This window comes from Rattus norvegicus, chromosome 15 (assembly GCF_036323735.1).
Source record: "Rattus norvegicus strain BN/NHsdMcwi chromosome 15, GRCr8, whole genome shotgun sequence".
Classification (NCBI taxonomy): Eukaryota; Metazoa; Chordata; class Mammalia; order Rodentia; family Muridae; genus Rattus; species Rattus norvegicus.
This window is the reverse complement of record NC_086033.1, coordinates 17,991,988-18,018,205: the sequence shown is the minus strand read 5'-3', so window position 1 is coordinate 18,018,205 and position 26,218 is coordinate 17,991,988. Positions and strand designations below refer to the sequence as shown.

At 40.2% G+C, this 26,218-nt stretch overlaps 1 long non-coding RNA gene across 3 annotated transcripts; it reads right to left on the bottom strand.

Annotated features, from left to right (window-relative positions):
- Window positions 1-1,287: 1,287 nt before the first annotated feature.
- LOC120096926 (uncharacterized) lies at window positions 1,288-25,802 on the bottom strand. 3 transcript variants are annotated; one of them, XR_005493863.2, is made up of 4 exons: window positions 25,208-25,802; window positions 22,492-22,621; window positions 6,601-6,821; window positions 1,288-1,514 (listed from the first exon to the last, which is right to left on the bottom strand). It is a non-coding gene; the product is annotated as an uncharacterized LOC120096926 (long non-coding RNA). The 3 variants fall into 3 exon arrangements; XR_005493865.2 differs by having other exon boundaries at window positions 6,601-6,661; XR_005493864.2 differs by lacking the exon at window positions 6,601-6,821.
- Between the last annotated feature and the right edge of the window lie 416 nt (window positions 25,803-26,218).

The window sequence follows — 26,218 nt, the reverse complement described above, 5'->3', positions numbered from 1 at the left end:
ATAATGTTGGAGCATCTATCTTTAGCCTTTTGGCCCAGAATCATCTGACAAAGCTTTGCAAAGGAGGATTATGAAGGACAGTTTACCCTGTCTTGGCAGAACTGTCAGTTGACTATTCCATATCCTGTGTCCTTTTCCAGGAAAGTATTTTGTCTGCACATGAAATAGGCAATTTCTGCCCCATGGCTCCCTTTCCACCATAAGTAATCTTGCCTGGAGGTAAAGATTCTCAATTTTTCTTTGAAGAAGAATAGAGAAATTGGAGCAGACATGCCTCATTGTCAAAAGATTAAATAACATTAAATGTCACATTCTGTGGATTTTTGATGTTTTTGAAGATGAAGTAGCTTGAACTGTTAAACCTTAGCTATTCTTAACCATTTCTATTTGAGTAAATTGAAGGTACTTTATTATAATTAAATTAGAATCTAATATAACTATGAGATTGCTATCTGGTCCTTAACTGGTGTTGTTTAATTATCTTAAACAGTTTTAAAAGCAGCAATTAGAAGGACTGGTCTAAATCTCATATTCTTAAATGACTTGTATAGGCACAAAGTCTATTTAAGAGTAACAATATTAATCTCAAGTTTTTTATCAATATAAGAAATTCACATCAATGAAAACCTTAAATCTGTACAGTTTTGTACCAATGTAAGAAAGTATAACTTCAATTTGTATCAATTATATTTTTATCAAAAATGATTATAGCTACATAATGTTTTGTTCCAGGATAAAATTTAGTAATTCATCCCATCTATTTCCTCCCTGTTCAAAATTATGACCACTTCTAAGTTATCCCTTAAAATGACAACTATCTATAATTTATAAAATAACCATTAACCAGACACCCAAATCCAGGGGATTGTCTGATGACTCTCCATAGCTACTTCCTGCTGTTATGGGTGATGAGAAATTCAGTAAAGGGTTGGACAGGGGTAGGAAAATTAGAAAAATTAGTTAGACTTAAGCTATCTACTTTTGGCGTCTGTTATCTAATTTCTGTATGTTTCGAAGGTTCAGGGCTTGACTGGATCTATCTAAAAGGCTGGATGAGGCAAAATGACCTGGAATCAGCCGCAATCCCCAAAGCAGTTTTATGCAGCAACCAAAAGCAGGGGGGCCAAGTAGGTCAGTTTAACATCTCTGAGGATGAATTTCTCCAAAACTGTACATTCTGTAATATATAAATATCACAACCAAAATTTTAGTACCATTAAGAGTGCACAGATCAGTTAAGGATGAAATTTTGTTCCTTGATTGAGCAGGTAAACGAGAACTGTTTTTTTATGAGTTAATTTTATTAATAACCAATTGTAACAAGTCTTTATTCATGCAATGTGAAGGATAGCACAAGGAATCTTTATTGGATTCTCTTGAATTTTTTTAGTTCTTCAGGGGCTCTTCCCTTGTCATATCTGATCCATATGACTCTGGATGGGGTCCAAAGCCTCTTCTTTTTTTCTGTCAACACAGATATAGATCCTCTATTCCAAAATAACAAGTCCTTGGTCCTGTAACCAGAAATCATTAAACGTTTAGCTTGACCTCTCTCCGAGAGGGATTTTAATATAACTACCAAACCCCAAACGACACTCACTTTGATAAATAAAACAATTCAAGGCAAATAAAGCAATCTAAGAAAACATTAACCATTAACCGATGAGACAGTGCTTCTGTTGTCTCTTTTTTCGACCTTTATGAGATAAAAGCCTAAATTATTTAATAACTGTCTACATACCGTATAAACCTGTTTCTAGTCTCTATTTGTCATACCAGGCAAAGAAATCTCAGAAATCCCATGAGTAGACAATATTTAGAGATCTCGAAAATTTTTCCTAGCAAGACTTTTAAAAATCTATTCTAAAGTACTTTTATATTCAATCTCCCTAACGTCTCCCTTCTGTTGAGCTTAATATTTCTGTATTCTTAAGAACATTTAAACAATTGCCATTATACTATTTTCTACCTTAAAAACCATTAAATAAGATTTTATTTAAGAAAATTTACCTACAATCCAAGAATCTACAAAATGGGCTTGTACATTTGCCTCTGGTTTCCCCATGCCAGGAATCTCACTGTCCTAAAAGCCGTTGATTATCTGCTTGAAGGAAGCAGGCAGATATTGCCATCTGGTTCTCTGGCTCTCATATTAAACTCTTTGTATCAGCTTTGAACCACAGGAAGAAATTCCCATGTGACTTTGGCAAAATCTGTATTCACTTCTATCCTTAAAAATCAATTTAAAAAAAAAATATCTACCATTTGGTTACCTACTTGTAGGAAGCAGGCAGGTTTTACTATCTGGTTCTCTGGCTTAGAGCAGCCATCCTGTCTCTTTTCATAGCAGGCAATCCCAGAATCTCTGAGCTAAGGCTTTCCCTGTGTTCCTTTGTTCAGGTTTCCTATGCTGGAGCCACATGACTCACTCCGCTCAGCTGAGAAATTAAGTCTCCCGTCTTCCTAGACTTATATCACTTTGTGTGTATAATCCATCCAAGAATTTCTTAAATTTATAATGGATTCTCTCCCTACATTTAGTGCCATCTGTAACATGTAGCTTTTGCTACCCCACCTAAGCTCTGGGAATGGGTTACACTACCAGCCCCTGGCCAGAGAATATTGGATCTACAGCTAAAAAACACAGACACACACATTGCTCAATTTCAACCTGCCCTCTTGGCTCAACTGATGGGTGCCTCCAGTCTACGGAAGCTAGCATGTCCTTCCCAATACTCTTAGCTCATCTCCTCTCAACCTGCTCTAGCTTCAGTTGCTCAGTCACCTTCAGTCCCAGGTCAACACCCCAACCTCCCACCTAGAGAAGTACCATATGGCTGCTCCACCTGAGATCTCATGTGGCTAGTTGGCTTTTCTCCTTATGAAGTATGGCAAACAAAATAAAGCCAAACAAAAGACAAACCTTCTTTCCTCTCTCTTCTGTGTCTGTTAGCTTGCCTGGGGAGACCTGGAAGCCTCATCTATTTATCCCAGCTCATTGGCTGCTATCATCTTTTTTGGTGGTTCAAGAACCAATTGGAGAACAGGATCTTAGCATTAGAACCACACTACGCATGCCCTTGTGTAGACAGCCCAACACTGTCTCTTGAGCATCTCCCTAGCTCTCTCATCACATGCCTTTACTTGGGGATCATACATTCATTCTACAAGCCATCGCTGGTTGTCTCAATGACAACCTTGGGACCCAGTCATCTGAGCAATTCTAATTTTAATTCAGATGCTCACCTATGCCTCCATTTGTATCTGCATGAAAATGTTCTAATAAAGCCCATGCCCAGGGTCTAAAAGGCTGTGGTCTGTACAGGTCCCCAATGCTGGGAAATCTGCAAGGTACCAGCATGTTCCCATCAAGATGGCTCCTGCAAGAAGAGGCAGGGCTAACACCTGCAACAGATGTGACTAGGGTAGGATATCCTAGGTCTGGGAATTATATATCCCTGTCCTTGGGCTACTTGAGGTTCTGGAGCCAGAACTGTCTTCCTTTAGTGGGGCTATCCAAGGTCAAAAGCAGAAATCTGGATTGAGGCAGTCACGGTCTGGGGAATGGACAGGAACTGGTTTTCAGAAACCCCGTCCCAGTGTCTTTGGATAATTGATAGTTTTATCTCCTGATTCACTTAGCTTCCCTTCCCTTTCCTCTTTCTTCAATAACTTAGGAACTTTCTGTTGCTGCCTTGTCATCCTGCCAGGAGACACATAAACAGGAAGTACTCATCTGATATGATGCTACCTTGGTCCTTAGGAGGCTGCCATCCTGAGAGCTATCATGGGAACAGCATTCTTACAGTAATGATATGCCCCCTTGATGAAAAGAGATAGGAATGGATGATAGTGGAATAGATCATGCCCTGAGCAGACAAGGGCTCCAGTCATATTTTGGGGTTTTAGAAAATAAATCACAAGAAGATAAAATGGAAGAAAAGCTTTCCTATGTTTTTCATTAGAAAAGTGTAAATTACCAAAAGGCATTGTAACTACACACTGAAGAGTAAACAAAAACAACCCAGCATAGTTACCTGTCCTGAATGACATGGTATGTAATAAAGTCTCTTTACTTTTAAAAAGTATACACAGAAGGATATCATAACAAAGAGGGGAGAAGGCTGCAACCCACTCCCAATGGCTTATAAAGACAAATAATAGAATGGACAAGAAATAAAATTTTTTCTTTTTTTCTTTTTTTTTTTTTTTCTGGAGCTGGGGACCGAACCCAGGGCCTTGCGCTTGCTAGGCAAGCGCTCTACCACTGAGCTAAATCCCCAACCCCAAGAAATAAAATTTTAAGATAAGTATATCTGCAAAAAAGAACACATGAGTTCGCTATATTTGTCAGCTGCATGGGTGTTTTTGGTTGTTTGGTTGGTTTCCTTTTTTATTTTTTATTTTCTATAGTTTTGGAATTTCAAGATGCCAAAATAAGTGTTCAAGAGATTAAATATTTAAAACAAGATCCCCCTCTATGTTTTAAAAGAAAGGAAATTTTACTTACAACCAAGAATCTACAGAAGAGGTTTGTGTATTTGCCTCTGGTTTCCCCATGCCAGGAGTCTCACTGTCCTAAAAGCGTATTCTCGCACTGGATGAAAAGGTGATTTGGTTCACAGAGGGAGAACTTTGAAGGAACTGGTGGGCAGGTGGGTGGAATTCTGTCTAAAGATGGATACAGGAAGAGAGAGAGCAAAGACAGCAGAAGGCTGCCCTGGTGGGAAGCATATACAGACTTCTAACCCTTTGTTAAAAATTCAACTAACTTTACTAACCACCCATAAGCTTCAAGGTAGCATTCTTAGGTTTCTTGATGTGATTATGACAAAAATGTATACCACAGAGTAAATGATTATGTCATCATCTTAGCCCCACAATTAAAACTAACCATCCAGATATTTCATCTAATAGTGACTGCGTCCTTCCCCCAGATGGATATGTAAATTGTAGTTGCCGACCTACCTTCCTATTCTATTTCACCATATCAGTTGATGGGCAAAGATGGGGACCTGTGTGGAGCTCATAGATATTGGCCCTGGAAACTCTAGGGGTTTGAATCTGTTGGCTTCTGGAATCTCTATCACAGGGATGATGAATACATCTAGCAAGGCATAATGATAAGAACTTCTCTTTGCAATGTGTGTAATATTTTGTTGCTAGAACTTCACCGTTCCCTTGAAGATAATAATAGAGCTTCTGCATTTATCCCAGAAACTGTGATTCTACCAGGGACTGCAGTGTTGCCAAACCTTGCATGTTAATGAATACACAAATAAATCAAAATAAGATAAGCAAAAGACAAGAGGATTTGGTCTATCATCCCTTGCCTTCAGCCCACAGTGTCAGGGAGAGGCATGCCCATCACCCTCTCCTTTCAACCCTAACAGTTGCCCCAACACGAATGCTAAATTGCCCCCTGGCAAAAGAGAAAAGGACGATGGAATTCAGGCATCCTTGGAAGATAGTAACAGAGTGGAAATAATAGCAAAGATTGTCGTTGCCCCCAAATAACCAAGCCCTCCTAGGACCTGATTAGTGCTAAGTCCCCAGGCCTTCAGGGCCCATCTCAGTCAGTCCTCTGAACCATCAGGCTCTAGGTGTGGGCAGGGAGAGCAAATGAATTGCTCAAGGTCTCCTAGCTAGTACTCAGAGATATCCCACCCCAAGCCTGCACCCTCAGTCTCCTTGACAACTTTATAGTCTCCTTCCTCACTGTAGTTTTAGTAATTTAGTGAAAGTCTTGTATATGTAACTCATCTGTGCATTATAAATAATTTTAGAATGCATTAAACATTTTATAAATGTGAATTCTTCATTTTACCCTCCTCTTCTTCCTCCTCCTCCTCCTCTTCCTCCTCCTCTTCCTCCACCTCCTCCCCCTCTTCTTCTCTGACTTGTCTCTGGCTAATATTTGGATTGAGATTGCCATTTTTTATTTTAAATTAAAAGAAACACAGTACAAAGATCTTTGGTACAAGTGATCTTTGTGTTCTTGTCTCACAAATGTGTAGAATGAAATTCTTAAATCGCAGACAATGAGTATTAGGAAGCATTTTATTAAAGAATTGCAAGTGGGAAATTAAAAGAGAGGGAAGAAGGGAGGGCAGGGAGAAGGAAGAATGGAGGACAGAGAAGGGGAAAAGGTGGGAAAGAGGTGAAGGGAGGAGAGGGAAAGAAAAGGGAGGGGAATAGGGAGAGGGAGAGAAAAAGGAGAGGAGGGGAGAGGGAGGGAGAGGAAAGAAGAGAGAAGAAGGGAAGGGAGGAGAGGAGAGGAGAAGAGAGGGAGAGAGAGGGAGAGAGAGAGGGAGAGAGGGAGAGGGAGAGAGAGGGAGAGAGAGGGAGAGAGAGGGAGAGAGAGGGAGAGAGAGAGGGAGAGAGAGGGAGAGAGAGAGAGATTGCATGTACATGTTGTGTGTCCAGATGTACAAGTCTGTGCAGGTGTGTTTGCAGGCCTACATGAGATCAAAGAAGAATCTTCTAGAAGGGAAACCTTAGGTGTTCTTCAGGCACAGATCATCTTTTTTTTTTTTTCCCCCGACAAGTCTTTCACTGGCACAGAGTTCTTTGGTGACATTAGTGAGCTCCGAGACTTACCTGGCTCCACCTCTGGATGTGTCTCTGCACATCTTCATGCCTGGCTTTCCGTCTGTGGGCCCTGGGATTGGAGGTTGTCAGGTCTCCGTGTTTGCAAGGCAAGCAATTTAGTAATTGAGCAATCTGTCCAGACCAAATACAAGCTACGCCTTCTTCAAACAACAGAAAGGAGCCGTGCGCAGGTGTTATCACGATGGGAATGATGCTGCCCTGTGCCGTGCCTGTAGGGGACACTATGTTTACTTTGTCATCTTAGTGAGACAGGAGCACTGAGCTATGTAGGTGTCAGATATTTGCTCCACTCACAGTCTGCTTCCAGTTACATCCCTTCCCGCTCTCCGGACACAGGGCGCTCAGTTTCCTTCCCGCCTGCGTGGAATTTGTTTCTATCTTTCCGAAGTGGTGATTTGGCAGGCATTGGCCCCTTTTCCATGTTTAATTAATTCCTCTAATTTTGTGGTAAATGAGAATAATGGGACTTCATTTTGCTATTTATGTAAAATTGATTGGTAATTACGGAGCACAGGAGATTTGGCTTTACAAACAGAAATTAAGTGACCCCCTTCATCATGGTGCCTTGGCATGCCTCATCCCCCCATCAGGAAAGAGCTGGATTGGCAGCGGAGCAGACGCTGGGGAAGATCTGGGACTCTGCAGAAATTAAAATAAGGAAGAAGGGTCATCGGGAGGTCTAGATAAAAGCCAACCAGAACCATTTAGAAGTCTGTACGTGCAGGATGCAAAACTTTTGACAACTTGGTGTCTTGGCTTTTCTGTGAACTGGTCCCCCTCAGCTCCATTGTCTCTGAGCTCCCTGGCTGAAGAGGGAGGTGCTCTAGATTAGGATCTTATTCTAAAAGGCAGCTCATCTGGGTGTGGCCTCAGGGTGGAAGTGATCAACATTATTTTCTCCTTTCTTTAACCTGTTGTTTGTTTGTTTTAAAATAGGGTCTTATGCTGTAGCGCAGACTAGACTTAAACTTTTGGCACTCTACCCATCTTAGCCTCTTAGGTGTGGCATTATAGGTACACAGTACTATGCCTGTTTATGCAGTGCTGGGAATTAAAGGTAGAACTTGTACATGCTCTCTGAGGGCCTCACCCCAACCTAAAACATTTTATTTTCATTTCGAGACAGGGCCTCATGTATCCTAGGCTACTTTCCAACTTTGTTGTATAGCTAAGGACTTGACTTGGTCCTGCCTCCACCTCCCTAGTGTTAAGAGTGCTGGGATTATAGCCAATGCCACCATGCCAATCTCCTTAGAATTAGGTGCCCACCTGCATGGTAGCTATCAGTCTACCAACTGAGCCACATTCTCAGCCCTTTCTTTTGAAACTTTGAATACAGATCAGCTTGGGGTGTGCTCTTCAGTAGACCAGTAGATCCACTTCCATTGTAATAGACAAGAGTTAGACCTAAATTTGTATATAGAAATGGTTCTAATGTTTCACTCTATGATCCCCCTTTTCACTCTTCTTTCCTACCTAGACAAGCTGACCAAAAATTAGTCATCAAGATTTAATAATCTCCATAAAGCATTTTTAATGAACAAAATTTTGCCTTCCTTGTGTTTTGATACCATTAAGTTCACTTCCTTATTGATTAGCTTTGAGTCTGCATGGCCAGCTGGATGGACAGACTCATGCACATGAAAAGATAAAAACATATCATATACTGTTGCTCAGATAGGGCCACTGCTTGGAGACCCTCAGGAAAACAAGAGAAATCTTGAATCCTAGAACTGGTATCTAACTACTATAATCTGCTAGAAAGAATTTGTATGACATAACTGCACAGAACTACTAAAAATAGAAAGCACTAGCAACTCTCTACATATTAATTATAGATTAAGATACTAACTGTACATATTAACTACGTGTATTAACACACAAACTCTATATATTAACTACATATATTAGGTATGTATTGACATTAACTAGATATCAACTATGTATATTAATTGTATATTAACATACTAACTCTACATATAACAATCTATATTAACTATACATTCACATAATAGCTCTACATATTAGAAATAGTTCATTTGGAATCTCTGTAAATAATGTCTTAAACTTTTCAAAAAAAAGCTTATTGTTTGGAAATGAGCTAGGTGTGTTTAGCTCAATTCTGCCCTTCTCTGCTTCCCCCAACTCAGCAGGGCAAGCCATTCCCCACCCCCCCATCCCCTCCGAGAGTGGAATTTTGTGTTTATTTTCTTTGTTTCTTTGGGTTTTTTGTTTATTTGTTTTCTGGGCCAATGAGATGTCCTTATAACATGATTTAGATCCTGGGGACCCAAATGATGGAAAGAAAGCCAAATGTTTGACCTCTATGCACATGCCATGGAAGGAGTTCCCACAGACATCAAGGAATGTTTAGACGTTAAGTTTCCCCTTTAGGAACCGATTTGATTCACCCTGCCTGCACCTGTACAGAGCTCCAGAAGCTCCCCATTCAAGAAAAGCCCGCCCCTGCTGACACAGAGTGGGGAACAAATGAGGCCAGCAGATACACCCAGTTTGGCAGTTCACCGACCACAGCCCACAGCACAGCGAGCGGCCTTGGCTCATCAGGGATCCAGCTCAGCATTCTAAGTGCTTGACCAGATTGAGGTTCATGGAAGAAAATAGGGTTGAAACAACACAGAGGCCTAGGGAATCGATTGTAAATACCACTGCATAATGAAAACTTCCTTAAAACATCCACACCTGTGTTTGCCAAAGATCGTTTTTGAAAACATTAAAAGTCAGGAACTGGCATTGTTTCCCTGGAACGCAGAGTCCTTATGTCTAGACGAAAAAAACAGGCTCCCTCTTTCAGGTGTTCTTGTCCTTTGGCAGACCCATGTTCTAGTAAACCAAATAGCTGTTCCTGCTTTTAAAAACTATTAGTGATGGCTCAGTGGTTAAGAGCACTGACTGCTCTTCCTAGAGGTCCCGAGTTCAAATCCCAGCAACCACATGGTGGCTCACAACCATCTGTAATGGGATCTGATGCCCTCTTCTGGTGTGTCTGGAGACAGCTACAGTGTACTCATATATAATAAATAAATAAATCTTTTAAAAAAAAAAGGGGGGGGGACAAAAAAAACTATTAATGACTATCTGGGAAATAAGAGAGTGACCATGAGTCTGGCTCTGAATCTTCACATAGGATGAGAAAGAGAAACCTAGGAAAACCAAGATGTGGGGACCAAACAATTGGAAGAAAGCTGAGGACGAGTGTTTGACTGTTTCCTGCTCTAGAGGCTGTGGGACCTGGAAGAATGGAGTCGAGAAAGGAAGTGGACCAATGTCTCATGCAGTAGTCAACTTTATTCAGAACACAAGGACATTTTTACTCTGAGGGTCAAGAGAAGTCATATGAGTAAATGGACAATCACATGGGCAAGTCGCCCATGGTGGACAAGCATCTGAAGTAAAGTCACTCCTAACCACTACACCTATGACGGACACATCCCAAGAACAATTCCATGTTTTGGAAGAAACTGAGGTCAGAAGACTCACGTCTTGTTTTCGTCACAAGCACTCAGAAACTGCACATAACTCCATTTTTGGATTGTGTTCTGACACTTGCCTAACTAATTTGCACAATCACTGTGTTTGATCCCAATGAAAAGAAGAAGGAAATGAAGGAAAAAAGAAGAGAGAAAAGGAGAAGGAAAGGAGAGATGGGGGAGGGGATAAAGAAAGCAGGACGCTATAAGGAATGAATATGGACATCTAAATGCGCCACCGCAAACAGCCATCAATCACTACCTATGAGAGAAGATGGGGAAAAAGTAATGGGTAAGTCACAAATCAGAGAAGAGGACGATCTCGTAGAGTTAACGGGCCTTACCTGAACTGGGCAAGCAACATAAAAAATGACAACTTACACAAGTGCTGAGCTATGTCCCCTAACAGGGAAGTAGTCCAGAGACCTTAAGGAATCATAAGGAATTGAACAGTCATGGTAGTAGGAAGGATTAGTGGTGCCCTTCCAAGTCCTACAGGGCAGGGAGAGAAGTCAGTAATATTTGCTAGTCCAGAGGGGAGATGAACAGTGAAGGGGGATCCTAAAACCTGGCTTCTCTATTGCTAATGCTACATGAAATCAAGAGAAACAGAAGTATTGTGGAGAAAAGAAGACTAAATAATAACAACAAAAACCAATTTCTTGAATCAAGCTTCTTAGTTAAAGTCCAAAAAAAAAAAAAAAAAAAAAAATCTAGGGTCAGGGAACCAGAAATAACTAGTCTAACCCTATACAAAGTTTTTATAAAAATATGAGAATAGAAGGTTACAGGGAATGAAAGCATGCAAAAATTATTTAAAATACACATCAAAATTGGGACTTTTATTTTGAAACAGTCTAGAAAACATAAGAAAATGCGAATGTCTGCAAAGCAGAAAGAAAACACAGTGTTTTTTAGAAATAGTAGCTACACTAGAAGGAGTAAATGAATCTGAAAACAGAAAGCAAGCTCTTCAGAAAAATAAAAGATGGAAAAGAAAAGGAATTTTAAAAAACTAAATCATACAAAATTGACAAGTACTAAAGTTAAGAGTTTAAAAAAAAAAAGATTGAACACGGAAAAAAGAGAATTCCTGAAACAGAGCAAATCTGAAAAAAATATAATTATAATTTTCCTTGAAATTAATTTTTTTTTAGTGAGAAGGGCATATTTTTCAGTGTCAGTTGACATTTAGAGACATTCCAGTAAAATGTTTAAATAAATGTTTAGTAAAGGAAACCATATGTGTTAAGTCTCATCAAACTTCTTGACAACATGCCTTTAACGTCAAAGAGACAGAGCGGCAGAGTGAGATGGCGAGCCATCCTGTGAAGGAGGAGGATGCTTGGACCTCATCCTTTCTGCAACTTTTCTGCAACGGGAGATGTGATATTGGCTGAGACTGTTTCCTTCCTGCAAACATTTTCCCCTACTGTATACCATTTAACGGCTGGTATCACTGGACATGAAGAACCTTTTCCTACCTAGATTTTGTGTGTTCCACTCACAGGAACTGGAATTTGGAGAAACCAGTTAATAGGCTCCAAAATAAGTATTCCGGCATGCAGTGTCTAGACAGTGACTGTGTGTAACAATTCCGCTCTCGGTTTTCCTGTGAGTTGTGCTGTTGTCATCGTCGTCGTCGTCGTTGTTTTGGTTGGAGTGAATTTTTCTTTTTTGTTTTCTGATTTTTAAAAGTATCTATTAGAAAACCATCTTTAAATGACAGAAGGGACAAGCAGTGTGTGGGCCAATATTAACATGGGTATCTTGTGAGCAGCTCCTCTGTGACTAAGGGGAAAGATTCTACTAAGTGATCCGCTGTGTGATCTAATAACACAGACCAGGCATGGTCATATAGTGAACAGGAAATCAGAGCACAGGGGTCAAAAGAAAAAATTGAATCTATTTTAAGTACGTTCATGAATAATGAACAGCAGTGATACATTGCTGTGCATGGGTGTAATGTAGGAAATTACGGGCATAAGTCCTATAATCCCAAAGTTGAACTAAAACTGTTATAAGCATCTGGGGTATTCAAGCATGAGGCTTAATGACTGTTACGTTCAGAAGGACCAAAGTAAAACACGAGGTGTCTCCAGTTGAAATAGCACATTGCAGACATCAGCTTCGGAAATGGGATCTAACTGAGTGTGACCAAGCCTCTGGATGTGGCTATCAGTTTGCAACAAATTCCCAGGACATAAGAAGCTTCCTCATATCCAGAAATACAGCCCTTAAAAGGTATGCAGTAGGGGGGAAATATTTACAGGAAGGACACAATCCCAGCTAAGAGCACATCTCCCATTGCAGATGAGTTACAGGAGATCCAATCAGTCTCAGTGTTCATTGGGTGGCTTCCCACCTTACTCTTCAGCCCTGTAGATAATATAGTATAAAATTGGACATATCCTAGGCATGTTCCCCATGCCTTTTGTATCCTCTCCAGGTCACATATGATCCCTAGTACAATGTAAATGACATGTACATAGCTCTTAAATTGTATATTTTAGGCAACAGTTAACAGAAAAGTCTGTCCACATTCATTATAAAAATGGATTTCCCAAGTGTGTCTGCTCTGTGGGTGGGTGAAACTTGCAGACGCAGAACGTGGAGACGGATTGACAGTTCTACCTTTAAACTTCTGGTATTATTTCAAAATTTGGTTGCATGACAAAAATCTAGAAAAGATTTGAGGGTTTGGCTCATGACAGTGATAGAGAAAACTATTATTTATGGGAAGCCTATTCTGTCTCTGTAATAAGAACCTTACATGTGTCATGTCTAGACTTCATAGCAACCCTATGACATAGTGAACTGTATCCTCACTTAACCTTGAATTAAGCAAATTATACAAGATGCTTAATCAATAGTTAAATCTGAGCACTGATGCAGGTCTAAGGACTCCACCACATGAAGTACCCAGTATGATACTTTAAAATAGGGTATGCATCCAAGTGATAACTTCAAAATGTCTATTAAGAAGTGCGAGCTTTAGTTCTAGTGTTGTTTAGGAATTATGATGGTTATTTCTGTTAGTAATTTTGTTTCTTTTTTAAAGAAATCTTTCTGAGAAGACATTACTAATTTTAATTACATATTTACTTTGTGATACGTATGTTAATGAGTGTGCATGTCAGAGCACACATGTGGAAGGCAGAGGATGTCTTCGATGACTTGGACTCAGGTCATCAGGCTTAGGAACAGACACCTTTACCCTCCAAGCCATCTTGCCCGTCCAGTCTTTCTCGTTTCTAACCTAACATAAAGCTATATAAAAATGACATAGGGTGGCTACATAAGCATATTACCGAGAATTTATATTGGATCTTAATTTTTGGCTTACTAGACATGCCATATTTTAAACTTTATCCTTTCCCGTGACGACTCTCAATTCTTCTACACATTTTTGCTTTTGATCATATTTTGCATCTCTCATTTTACCAAGATTTTGTTTATCAACTTACAATCGTAGTTTTAAGATGTTTTTGATGAGGACAAGGAGTGAAACCACTGAAACAGTCACTAGTATTCTGAGCTAGGCCCTTGGATCAGGCAGCTAAGCATGATGCAGAAACTCATTTCTGAGATGCTGACCCAACAGAACTGTGTTCTCAGTTTTGTGAAGCCCAAGGAAGCAGGGAGCCAGCTCAGAGAGTGGAGCTGCTTCCGGGAAATCCCTCATGCTAATTGGGACACATAAATTACAATCCATCTCACTCTGTGATATCTTTCATCTAATGCCATCCTAAGAAACAGCATGATTTCAGAGTAGCCTAAACCACACCAGAGATCGCTAAAGAGATTGAAAAATATTTCGATTTCCTATAAGGCTAAACATTCCATCTGTAGACCTGTTTTCTTCCTTTCTATTTCCCTTCCTGTCCAACTCACTCTCGCTCAGCTTAAAGCCCATCTTGGAAATGATGTTAGATCTAATACCACTCTCAGATTTCATCAGTCTTTGATGTTGGCCAGTGCCACACAGAGTAAAAAGCCAAGCAAAAATGGGCCTTTATAGATTAGAGATCGGAAAGTAACTACTAGCACACTCAGATTCCAACAAAACTTTTCTTTCCTAGAAGGCTTGGAATTGACCCCATTTTCTCCCTTTAAATTTCTCAATGAATTTTTAAATCTCTTCTTTGTCAGTCTGTGAACCCATGCGCGTCCAATGTTAACACTATCTCAATTCTTAATTTTGACTTCAAAAAGGTGTCTTTTGATGCATTATGAAGCTAGCACGTTTCCTGTCTCTAGCTATCCTGGAGAATTTCAAGTGCTATGCAATTCGCTGTGAATGAACAGTGAATGAGTGAGTGTGTAACACTAACGAGCATCAGTAAAGACCACAGAATGTTCAGTACTCTAAAGGAAATATCTACCACAGATCCTGGAAAGAGGAAGGTAGGGAAACCATGTTCTGTAGCTTCCAAAATTTTGTGGACGAAGGCAGTTTTTAAGAGTTGTTTAAATGCTACTGAGCCACGTTTAAGCTCAGAAGGATCCCATGTTGCTGAATGGAACTCTTTCAGATCATTTGAGCATGAGGAGGAGAGGTTTTAGAAAACTCACATAGCCAGATCACTCTTGGAAATGGTGCCTCTATGCCTACCACTTTTATGGTACAAATAACAAAATAGTATCTTCTAGACGTTGGCATGTGCACTTGTTTGCTTGTCCACTTGAAGGAGACAATTAGGCTTGACGAGGGCATTAATTTTAAGGAGGGTATAAAATGAAATCCATCGATCATTAAAAATATAATGTGTTTACAAAGTAGAGTGTCTCTGGGATTGATCAGGGCTGCTCAGCATGACGTGTAAAGGGAAGTGTTATCTTTTCTCAGACAAATGGGTTTGGTGATTATAATGAAATATTTTTATGGAAAACAATCTTCTCTTTCCCTATCCTGCCATGGAAAAATCAGTGTCTTCTTACTTTATTTTACCAAAATTTCCAATTGCTCTTTAATTCCTAGGGAAACACAAATTGCCACTTAAGCTATTAAAATATTATAATTGTTGAAAGTACTCATAATCCTGGTGGTTTTTAATTTATAATCCTAAAGTAATAAAAATGACAGGAACTCTCAAAGTTCTAATCAAAGTTTCTAGTTATGCTTGTAACTGACTCAATAATTTATGTTGAACACTTCTAGGCTTCCACTTCTCCTTCTCCCCTAAACCTAGCAAGTCATCTCCTGACTCCTCAGATGCCAAATGGAGAGAAATGGGTGAGTGGGCTCATGGTGGCACACGAGTGGATGTATAAGAGCATGCACATAGATGTGGTAGTGGGTATACAGGTGAAAACAGCCCATGTCTAGATCACATAGGTTCATGACTGAAGGGAAGGTAGAAAGACACGCAAGACAATATACATTTATAAAAAATGAATAAAAATAAAACCAACATAAGGAAAAGGTACTGACCTAAAACTGGAGAAACTAAAAGTGAAAAAGGAAATATTTCTCTTCTCAGGGGAACTACTATATGGAACTTGGTTTTTAGTACTATAAGGAAAATCATACTTTTAGCTAGTCATGGCGGCACAGGTCTTTGGTCCCAGTATTTAGAAGGCTAAAACGAAGCTGGGCTACACAGTGAGACCCGATCTCAAGTGAACAAACAAACAAATACAATTTTTTTTAAATGAGAAAAGGTCAGTGATACCTTACCATATCTTGAGAATGTGATGCTGGAAAGTGAAAGTGTTGGTGTTCTGAGACTCAGAGGCCATCTGAAGGGCCATGCGGGCAGGGCAGTTTACTAGGAACCTACCCTTTGTAAGATCACTGTCCCGCACTCCATTTTTTAAAAGAATAAAAGCTGGTGGTGGTGTTTGGAGTGTGGCCTCTGACTCCCTGTAATCTACTTAAAGTCATGTTTCACATCCAGAAAAATATCCTCCTGTTGGTCAGAGAGGAGTCAACTGATAGCACTGACCAACATCAAAGGGACTGCTCACAGCAGGAGACAAAGCTCGAAAGGCCATCTCTGCATCTGAAATTCAAGGATGAAAGGGCTATGCTGAAGTCCTACCATACATTGAAGTATTTGAAAAATAATTTGAAAAGATGTGCCAAGCACCAGGCTAGACTCTGTCTCAGAGTCCTTCCTTGTTAAGAGGCATGTATGTTTAAGTGGGGGATGCTTACAGTAAGACCTCTGCTGTCCACCAAAGCAGCCTCTTTGCTTTGATATCTGGCCATGTCTGGGTCTGTAAAGATTGGTAATAAACCTCAGACTGAAGGGTTCCACAGTCTATCCAGACTCTTACACAGAACACCAACCAGGAGAGCCACTGTTATGCTAATTTGTTTTGTTAGATTAATGATTCTTCTGTTAATATTTAACCTTTTGTCAAATTGTGATATATTGGCTTGAACATCTAGATCGATACAAATGAATAATGGGCCAAGCTATATATTTTTTTTTCCATCTCATTTCTTTTCCCACTAGTACCCAACACTCTGTTTTATTGATAGTGTTTTTCAAATTGTCTATAATTAATTAAAGTTAGAGAATGACGTATCCTTTTACCACGTGAAAAGAAACACTAATGGGTCCCCCTTAGATCTGTGTGAAGATGTGGCTTAGGGAAGTCTCTTAGAGGTCTGGATTGAAAGTGTAGTCTTTCCTATGCCACTTGCAGATTAGCTAGAAGCATCCATTGGAGCTGGAGGAATTTAGGAGAAGAGGAATAAGCATCCCCTTAGGCAAACCCTCCACCCAAGATATATCTATAGTACTAGATATTCATAAGTGTGGGCTGAACAGAAAGAGAACTGAGATCACGGATGTATATTTTAATTGTGCGATCCACTTCCTTTTTCAGGGAGCCTAACTTTTAGAAACAGAATAATTATAACAACATTTTCATAAATTAAGTGGTATTAAGCTTAACCCAAGTCACGGCTGGGTGTCCAACACAGCGGGGGGTTAATAAAAGCTTGCTAACTGTCTAGAACTCTGCTGGATTTAATTTAGCTTGATTTAGCATTTCCTATATGCAGAGTTGTTGACAACAATTGGATTTCCTGATATTTGCAGCCTTCCTGAGGGCCTAATATAGTTTTTTTTTCTATGTTATAAATGAAAGACATTTGTCACTTATTTGTGGGGGAATGAGGAAATTGGGGTGAAAGACACCAACTTGGGTCTGTATGTCAGCTTCCTACCCACTAACCCTGCTTTTAAGTGACAGTGTCTCTTAGAGATTCTTTTCATCTTTTAAACAGTGTTAGACAACTTACTTTGCCAAAGTTTTATAAGGATCGGGAGTTTAATCCCAGCGAATACTCAATATGTTAAACTCTTAATAATTCTAACAGATACTGGTATGCACAATTTTATAGTGTTAGAAAAGAGTTAAGTTTAAGAAGAATCCCAGGAACCCTGTAACACAGAGATTTGAAGTCCATGTGTCATGTACCTGACACAGGCTCTGTAATTGACCCCCTTGTGTTATAGTTTCAAATCCCTGAGTTAAAGAATTGAATCTTCCCTTAGATATTATTGTGCTGGTTCCTTCCCTTCCAGTGAAAGCAGATTCTGCAATACTGACTAGAAGGAGGAGGGAATTGATATCTTGAGGTAGAGGAAAAAACAATGTAGAACCACCGGAATAGGTACAAAGGAAGGCTGACACAAATAGGAGGTCTTAGGCAGGCAAGGAAGAAAAGGGAAAGCAAAAATCACAATGTTGAGAAACAGGGCATTGTGCAAATGCACTCCTGGTCTCGACAGTGACGAGTGAAGGAGTTTTTGTTGTTATTATTGTTATTACTATATTTTTGATTATCTGGGGATTGGTTTCCTTGACAATTGGAAACACACTAAATTGTTATCCTTCTAAGGTGACTCATGGTATTGTCCTCAGAAGAGCTATGATGACACAGAGCATAACAGTTTGGGTACATTCATGTTGGTTAAAATCCTACAACCTCATTAACCTAGGCATAGAGCCATCTATAAGTCATGTGAATATCATATAGGAATTATCGTCATTTATTTGGTCTCTAAAATTGAATGGACCCCTAAACACCTTAGCTTTATGGGCTGAACATACCACAGAGCGGTTGCTTATATGGTTCATGGATGTACATAATTAATGTTTTATGAAACGAAGATTTGCTTCTCGTGGATTTTAGAAGAACATATATTACAAAAACATCAGCGAAGTTGGCAATCCATGTCTCTTGTCAAGGCTAAAAATTGTCAATTGTGATACAAAGGGTCAATAAATAGCCAGGCAAAGTATCGAGAACCAGAGAAGCAAGATCACCCTGAATTCCCCTCATTAGGATTCTAGGTCAGCCTTCAGGCAAGAAGCAGAAATTCACAGGTCAACGGAAACAGGCAGGAGTTGATATGAATCACTTCTAAGATGTGGTTTCACTGTCCATCAGCCCATCAACCAACCACTATGTCTAGGCACCTACCATATAAGGAACCATGAAAATGTTCTGAGTCATAGCAGTCCAAGAGGAAGTTGATGTTGTTATGAGGAGGAGGAGGAGGAGGAGGAGGAGGAGGAGGAGGAAGAGGGGGAGGAGGAGGAGGAGGAGGAGGAGGAGGAAGAGAATGAGAAATGACCTGTAAGAACTGAGCAAAGGAGAGTTACTCAGTTTGTCTTTAGACATGTGAAAGCATCAGACTTGGTGTCCAAGGACTTGGTGACCCATTCTGCTATGGGGAAGGGGTATAATAACTTTTACTATGGCTTGAGTTCCATTAGTAAGTACTCTTCCTGCATTATCTAATTCCCTCTCAAATGACTCTCCTCCAAATGCTATCACACAGAGGAGCAGGTTTCAACACATTTAGAGATAAAAACCTGCAGTATACAATGTCCCTTGTGCCATGAGTCATCCACCACCACCACCACTACCCCCACCCCCGTATCTATCATTTTCCCTTGTCCCCAGGCCCTTGGGCTTTTCCAAGCTTTGCTTGTATTCTCACAGTCAAGTTTCCTGGGTTCCTTTGTCCTATCATGCAGTCTTAGAAGGCCTCATCTCCACTCCTCCCACAGCACAATCATACAACCAGTTACCTTTGTATATTCTGGGAATAAAAGGAAGCCAAAGAAACATGTTACATCTGTTTAACTCACCCCTAACCAATGTCTCAAGCAAGAGGCAGATTCTTATCTGTGGGCCCTTTAAATATAGAAAATATATATCACACATTGGCTCCCTCTTGAAGCCCTTCTAGACTTGAGCCTTGATCCTCTATAAACAGTGAGTGGGGACTTATAGACACCCCAGTGCTCACTAATCTCATTCCATTTTTTGCCAGTCCCTCTGTAACCTCAGTTCTGAGGGATTCAAAAGTCAGGAAGTATTTTTCCTCTGGAGAAGAGGAATATATTCCTTTGGAGATGATGGTATTTTGTTTTTTGTTTTGTTTGTTTTTAAATCATGGTTCCTGAGAAGTAACACTGAGCTTGTCTTGACTGCCCTCATTGGTGAGTACTGGAGAGCCTGTCCCTATTGGTCCTCAGTTATGAGGAGTTTTGAAAAGAGACAGCAAAGAGAAATTCAGAGAAAGGGTGAAAGGGGCGTGGAGGAGGAAGACAAATGAAACACAGGAGGAAGAATCATAGCTAGCTTCACAGCATGGTACCTCAGAGATGGCATAGCATTGCTTCAGGGGCTGTGCTTTTCACCTCTGAAGTCTTGATGCTTGTCAAGAAAGTCTGAGAAGCAACCACAACTGGGAGCTCTAGTGTAGGCTCTAGTGTAAATGTCTCTGCACCCTGGGGACTGCTGTATTGATCCTAGAGGAGCACATGAGTCCCCTTCACTAGCTGAAATCGGAACAGGGGGTTCATGTTCCATTGTAGGATCATTTTTGATAAAAGGAATTCCGGATAAATAAGGAAGAGCCTAGAGGACACGAAATGAGCCCGTAATGATGAGGAAAAGGCGCAGACTTAGAGTCCTTGTCTCGGTCTCAGGGTTGTTCGTTTGACTTCAGGACAGCAACCCAATGATTCTTGCAAGAGCCCTGTGGCTTCTGTAAACACAGAACTGTCAGACATGCCTCCGGCTCCTGCTCTCCCCTAACATTCTCCTTGGTTGACATTTTGAGTCTATTCATTGACAGTCTCACAATTGGCGCTTCACATAAAAAGCTACGAATATGTGTGTGTGTGTGTGTGTGTGTGTGTGTGTGTGTGTGTGTGTCTAAAACTTTTGTAGTAAGTATAGCGTGTCTTTTCAAGTCATAAGTCTGTCTTTAGCTGGCCTCGTTATGAAACTGATGAATTCTCAGCAGCTGTTCCACACCACAAGCCCCAATACCGCATCCTCATCATATTAAACTGATCCCACATAACATTCTGTGCAGGCTGACAAAAAACCTTCTCCTAAATTTAGACTTGTTCTCAACAGCTAGTAGAGAATATGTCTATATGTAGCTAGTCGCAAAATGTTGACACCTAGAATCTGGTGAAGCTGTGTTCTGCTAAGGTGGAGAGGACTGAGTCGGTGGCCTCATGGAGAGTGGGAATAACATAAATTTATAAACACCAAGAAGCAATAGGTGGGCAGAGAGGACAGGATGAGGTCCTGGCTGCCAACACTGTGCAGTTTCAACTTTCCTGAGGCTGGATTTCTGATCTTGGCTACAATGTCGGGTGACAGCACAGGTAGGTTTGTCCCATTCGTTAGAGTGGTATCCCTTTTCTTTATTTTTGAAGATTAAACCCTAGATACCCTGTTTCTGGGGCCTCAACTTTATTTTTATGAGAGAACCCCTCTTAGCTGACTTTACCCAAGAATGCCTTTTCTCCGTTGTCTTGGGACCTCAGCATATAGCATTCTTCCAAGAACACGCTTTGGAGAGCTAATTCCATTTCTCAGGCAAGAAAATTGAGGTTCAGGATTACATGAGTCATCCAAGGTCAGGCAGTTAAGAATGACTGAGCTGGAACTTGTCCTGGCTCTAAAGCCTGTGATCTCCCTCCAGGACTTCAACTTCAGCATTTCTCAAGGACACAGATTTCTGGTTTTTTTTTTTTTTTTTCTTTTGTAGTCAACAGCAGTCTAGTCTGTCTGAAAGCCTCTAAAGACAGATTGGGTATCCGAAAAAATGAATCCCAAACTTTTCTGATTAAATATCTGCTTTCCAATTGCTGTTTGAAATATGAGAGGGACCACAGCAATGCTGATGAAGATGAACTCTGGCGGAAGCCTGAGCAGAATAGGAGAAAGATGATTAGTGAACAGAGTGCCAGCCAGAAACAAAGACCTTGTTTGGCTTTTCATATTACTCATGTGATAGGGAAAATGTGGACCGCGTCCCACCTGAGGGAGCTTAATTAAAAGGTCTTTTGGATAAGAATCCAGAAGCAACAGAGGGCCTATAAATTAAGGTATATGTGTTCTTTGTACTGTTCTGGTTTCATTAGCTACTGGACCACGTCTTTCTCTATTATACATCGGGGATCATTGGACAACAGAATGGCCCTGACACAGCCACTGGCTGAGACCAGAAGGCCCATTAGACCTTCATTCTTCAATTCTCTTTTCTTCTCAACCAGGTAGAATCCCATTTTTAGAAGCAAGAGTCACTGTATATTGTTAAGATTTACCTTAGCTACTGTCGTATTTTATGTAGGTCAGCTCTGGTCAGATCTCCTTTTGCAGGGAGTAGTCTGAAGCTGGTTAGGGCTTCAGCATTACTCATTTAGTTAGTAAGCTGTTGTTATTATTAACAAAAATAATAGGCTTCATCATGAAATTCTTAAAAATGAAAGATCTGTGTTTATTGCTCCCTCCCATTCTTACCTCTTCCTGTACACTCTGGTTTTTATGTCCTGAGTGCCTTTTGCCCCCTCCCTTCTTTTATATCTCCTCTGCTCCCTGTCAGTCTCCCATTTTATCTGTAGTCTGTAACCACCCATATGTCCCCTGATTAGCATCCATGCAAACATTAAAAGTTAGGATCCACATGTGAGGGAGGACAAGCAATTTCTATCTTTCTGAGTGCATGATATCTTTCTTCATATGATATTTTTTAGTTTTATTTATTATTTTAAAGTTACCTTATTATAGATTTATTATTTTGTGTGTGTGTGGGGGGGGTAAGTATGTGCATGGAGTATGTGTATGTGTAGAGGTTAGAGCTCAACCCTGGGTGTCTTTCCTTAGGAAACATACATCTTGGTTTTTAAGACCAGGTTTCTCACTGACCTAGAACTTTCTAATTAGGCTAAGCTGCTTGGTCAGTAAACCCCAGGGCTCTTTTGGCTCCTGCCTTCCCAGTGCTAGGATTATGAGGTGCATGGCCTTGCCTGACCTTTTATGTGACTGCTGAGAATTGAACCCAGATCTCAGGTTTATACAAGTGCTTTACAGATTACATTGTCTCCTTACCAGGTACCAGGCTTTTCTGAGGAAAGCTGCATTTCCCTCTGTCCTCTTAATGGTGAAGGATGCAGAGCTAAATTTACTGGCCAGCAGTCAGAAGGATCAATAGGACGTGGAGAGGCCCACTGAGGGAGAGCTGTTAATTTTAAAACATCAAGTCAAACTCTAGAATTAAATCGAGCCTGTAAGAAGAAGTGAACAAAAGGTCTAATTGGTTATTCTTTCCAGTTTTCCATATTTTATCACTGTCTTGTTTACTAAATGCATTTTTTTCTTGCTTCTTCTGGATAGGAGTGGAGAAAGGAAAGGAATGTAAGTGAAGGAGAACTGGGGGAGGTGAGGAGGAAAGAGGTTGAACAGCATCATAAATGATCAGGCCCCCAAGAATGAATGAATGCCATCTAGTAACTTTGAATTGCCTGACAAGGTCTACATTGCTGACTTTGTAATGGCCTGCTCCCTACTGAGAAAGATTATTTAATTCAAATTTGTCATTTCATTACAGTTCTTCACTAATGCAAATCAAATTTTAAATTTGCTCAGCATTGAGCCCAAAGCCACAGGCAGAGAACAGAAACCATTCAGTGCCTGGGAACATCTTCTCTTTTTTCAGGCATCTTTCCCAAGGCAAAGCTGTTTAGTGCTATTATTCTGTGTAAGTCCTATATAGGCTCAGTATAGGTCAGGAAAGTGGTCCCAGATTTGAGTGTCCTCTCTATTCATGGGCTTTGCTTTGGACATGGGATAAATATTGAGAGTAGATGTTGCTTACAAAACAAAATGGTTTGTGACATTTACAATGCGACATACTTTTTTGTTTGTTCATTGTTTGGATTTTAGCTTTTTGAGACAAGATCTCACTACATAGTCCAGAATAACATAGAACTCACTATGCAATCCAGAATGGACTGTAACTTGTAATCTTCCTACCTCTGTTTCTTGAGTTCTCAAATTATAACCATGAACCACTATAGCCAGTTTAAGTCAGATACTTCTTGGCTTGAACTCATTAGACCAAAACGTATTCATTGTGGCCTTCAACGGACAACACACCACGAGGGTAGACTAAGGTTACTAGGAATGAGATTGGTTTTTTGTTTTTTTCCAGAATTTTTCTTTGCATTTTAGTTTGGAGGAAAATATATCTCCTTTGTATTTTCACTACTAGATTCACCTGAAGAGGGAAATCTGGGCTTACCCTCTTTAAGGACTGCTTAAAATTGGAGCAGAGACCAACTCATGCTTAGCCAAGATTTGAGCAGAAATGAGCAAATGAGCGGGCCTGCATAGTAAGTCACTTCCAAGTGATTATTTTTTTCCTTTCAGCTTGAGCTATTTCTATGAGGTGAGACTCACACCTTCTGATATATAGTTACACCCGAATTACTGTACCAACATCTAGATCATTCCCAAGAAACGGTGTGAAAGCAGCAGCCTCAGAAGTATTTATAACTGAGATGCATGATTGGTGGCACGAAAGTTGTTTTATAAAATACTACACCTATCATTTTTATTACTGAATTAAGGTGGATGATCTGAATAAAAATATAAATTATGTGTGTTAAAGAAATTGTGATTAAATATGGGCTTTGTGTACTAGTCATTAATCTTTCCATTTAAATGCAAATTCTTCATTTTGACCAGTACCTGAAGATGCTCGCATCTAATCAGAAACATGCTTAATCTTCTGATGTATTGTTTCAGGCAAGAGCCTGAAAATATTCAGTTTCTTGCAATGAGGAATGGTAGGTTCTGTGGAATTTTTTTTTTAAAATGTACTCTAAAAGCACCCATCTAAACAAATGTTAAATTAGAATTCAGATATGAAAGTCCCTTGGTTGGCCAAGGGGCGTGCCTGGAATTAGAGGTTGTGTGTTTGAGAGATGAGATGGTAGACATTCCACTCTCAGTGTTCTCCAAGTAAAGGGGGTTCCTGGGGCTTACAACACATTGTTTCTACCAAGTCTTATCAATAGGAAAATAAAAAGCTTTTCTTTTAGTGTTTGTTAGGAATGTCACATAACAGGGAAAACCATAGTTAGCTCTTAATTATACTCATGCATGCAATCATCTTTGCAGCATATACCAACACAGGTAGCAGCTTTGTTTACCCCAGTTTATGGTGAGGCAAGTCCCACAGCCATTAATGAGTCGTCTCAAAATGCCTATGTACTAAATAAAGGAGCCAGGACCCACCTGTACGCCCACTCCGTTTATGATTTAATTGGGTACATTTTTAAAGAACTCTTAAATAAAACTGCTGCTAAGTAGTCCTCAGCTCTCAAGCATAAGAAAGCCTAGAGTCTATATTCTAATTGAATTAGAACCTATAGTTGATCAAGTTTGTTGTGCTCGGCTAGATACTTTCTGATATTAGCAAATCAAGAATATGGTAAAGGAAGCAACAGGGTATGCACTTGGGGTTAACTAACTAATCTATAACTCAGGAAATGGAATGTGCTGGAGGACAGAAACCTGGCCAAAATGGCAATCTTCCCTACAATGAGAGACCCTGTCTCAGTGCAGTAAGACAGAGAAGAAAAGGAAAAGAGCACCAGACACCTCCTCCTCTTATCTTTGTCTGCACAAGTACATGTCTATTATTCAGGGTTCTTTAGAGTAACAGAAGTTATAGAATGAATCTCTCTCTTTCTCTATATATACTTGCACAGATGAATACATGTATACACACATATGAAGAGGGTTTATTGGAATGACTTACAGTCTGCAGTCCACCTAATTTGACAATGGCTGGCTGTAAATGAAAAGTCCAAGAATCTCGTTGCTCAATCCACAAGGCTGGATGTCTGGATGTCTCAACTGGCTTTCTATATATTCTGGAATCCTGAAGTAGGCTCCAATGCCAGCGAAGGAGTGGATGGCTATCAAGGCAAGGGGAAGCAGGCAAAGAGCAAGAACTTCCTTCTACATCCTTATATGGCTTAAGATTAAAGTTGTGTCTTCTTACTCAAGATCCAGGATTAAAGGCCTGTGTCCTTCTACCTCAAGATTTAAATTGAAGGTGTGTATCCTCCTATCTCAAAGGACTGGACTAGAAGAGGATTTACCCACTTTCAAGCAAGCAAGAATTTCTCACAGGTGTGTATTTCACTTCTGGATTGTAGTTCATTCTAGATGTAGTCAAGGTAAAAACCCAGAGTAGCTATCACAGCGTGCAAAACAGACACACACACACACACACACACACACACAGAGAGAGAGAGAGAGAGAGAGAGACAGAGACAGAGACAGAGACAGAGAGAGAGACAGAGAGAGAGACAGAGAGAGAGAGAGAGAGAGAGAGAGAGAGAGAGAGAGAGAGAATGTAGCAATTGGGACACTGATGGGTCAGTGACATGCTTTCCGCTACCCATCGTCTTGAGGATGATTCTCCCTGACAAGGCTGATCTAGAGCTTGAACTCTGGCCAAAGTGGGGCTATTTGTGCTCTGGAAAATGGGATCTACATAGAAAGCACTGCTGTACCATTTGCTCCCCATCCCTGCAAGCAAATTGTAAATCACTTGCTAGCACCCTCACTGTCTCTTCCACTTGGGCCATTTAGGGCAAGTAACAATCTGCTCAGTGCTTGTCTTTGTTCCATTTTCTATACAGTATTAATAATATTAACACCTGGCTGGGGATTTAGCTCAGTGGTAGAGCGCTTACCTAGGAAGCGCAAGGCCCTGGGTTCGGTCCCCAGCTCCGAAAAAAAAAAAAAAATAATATTAACA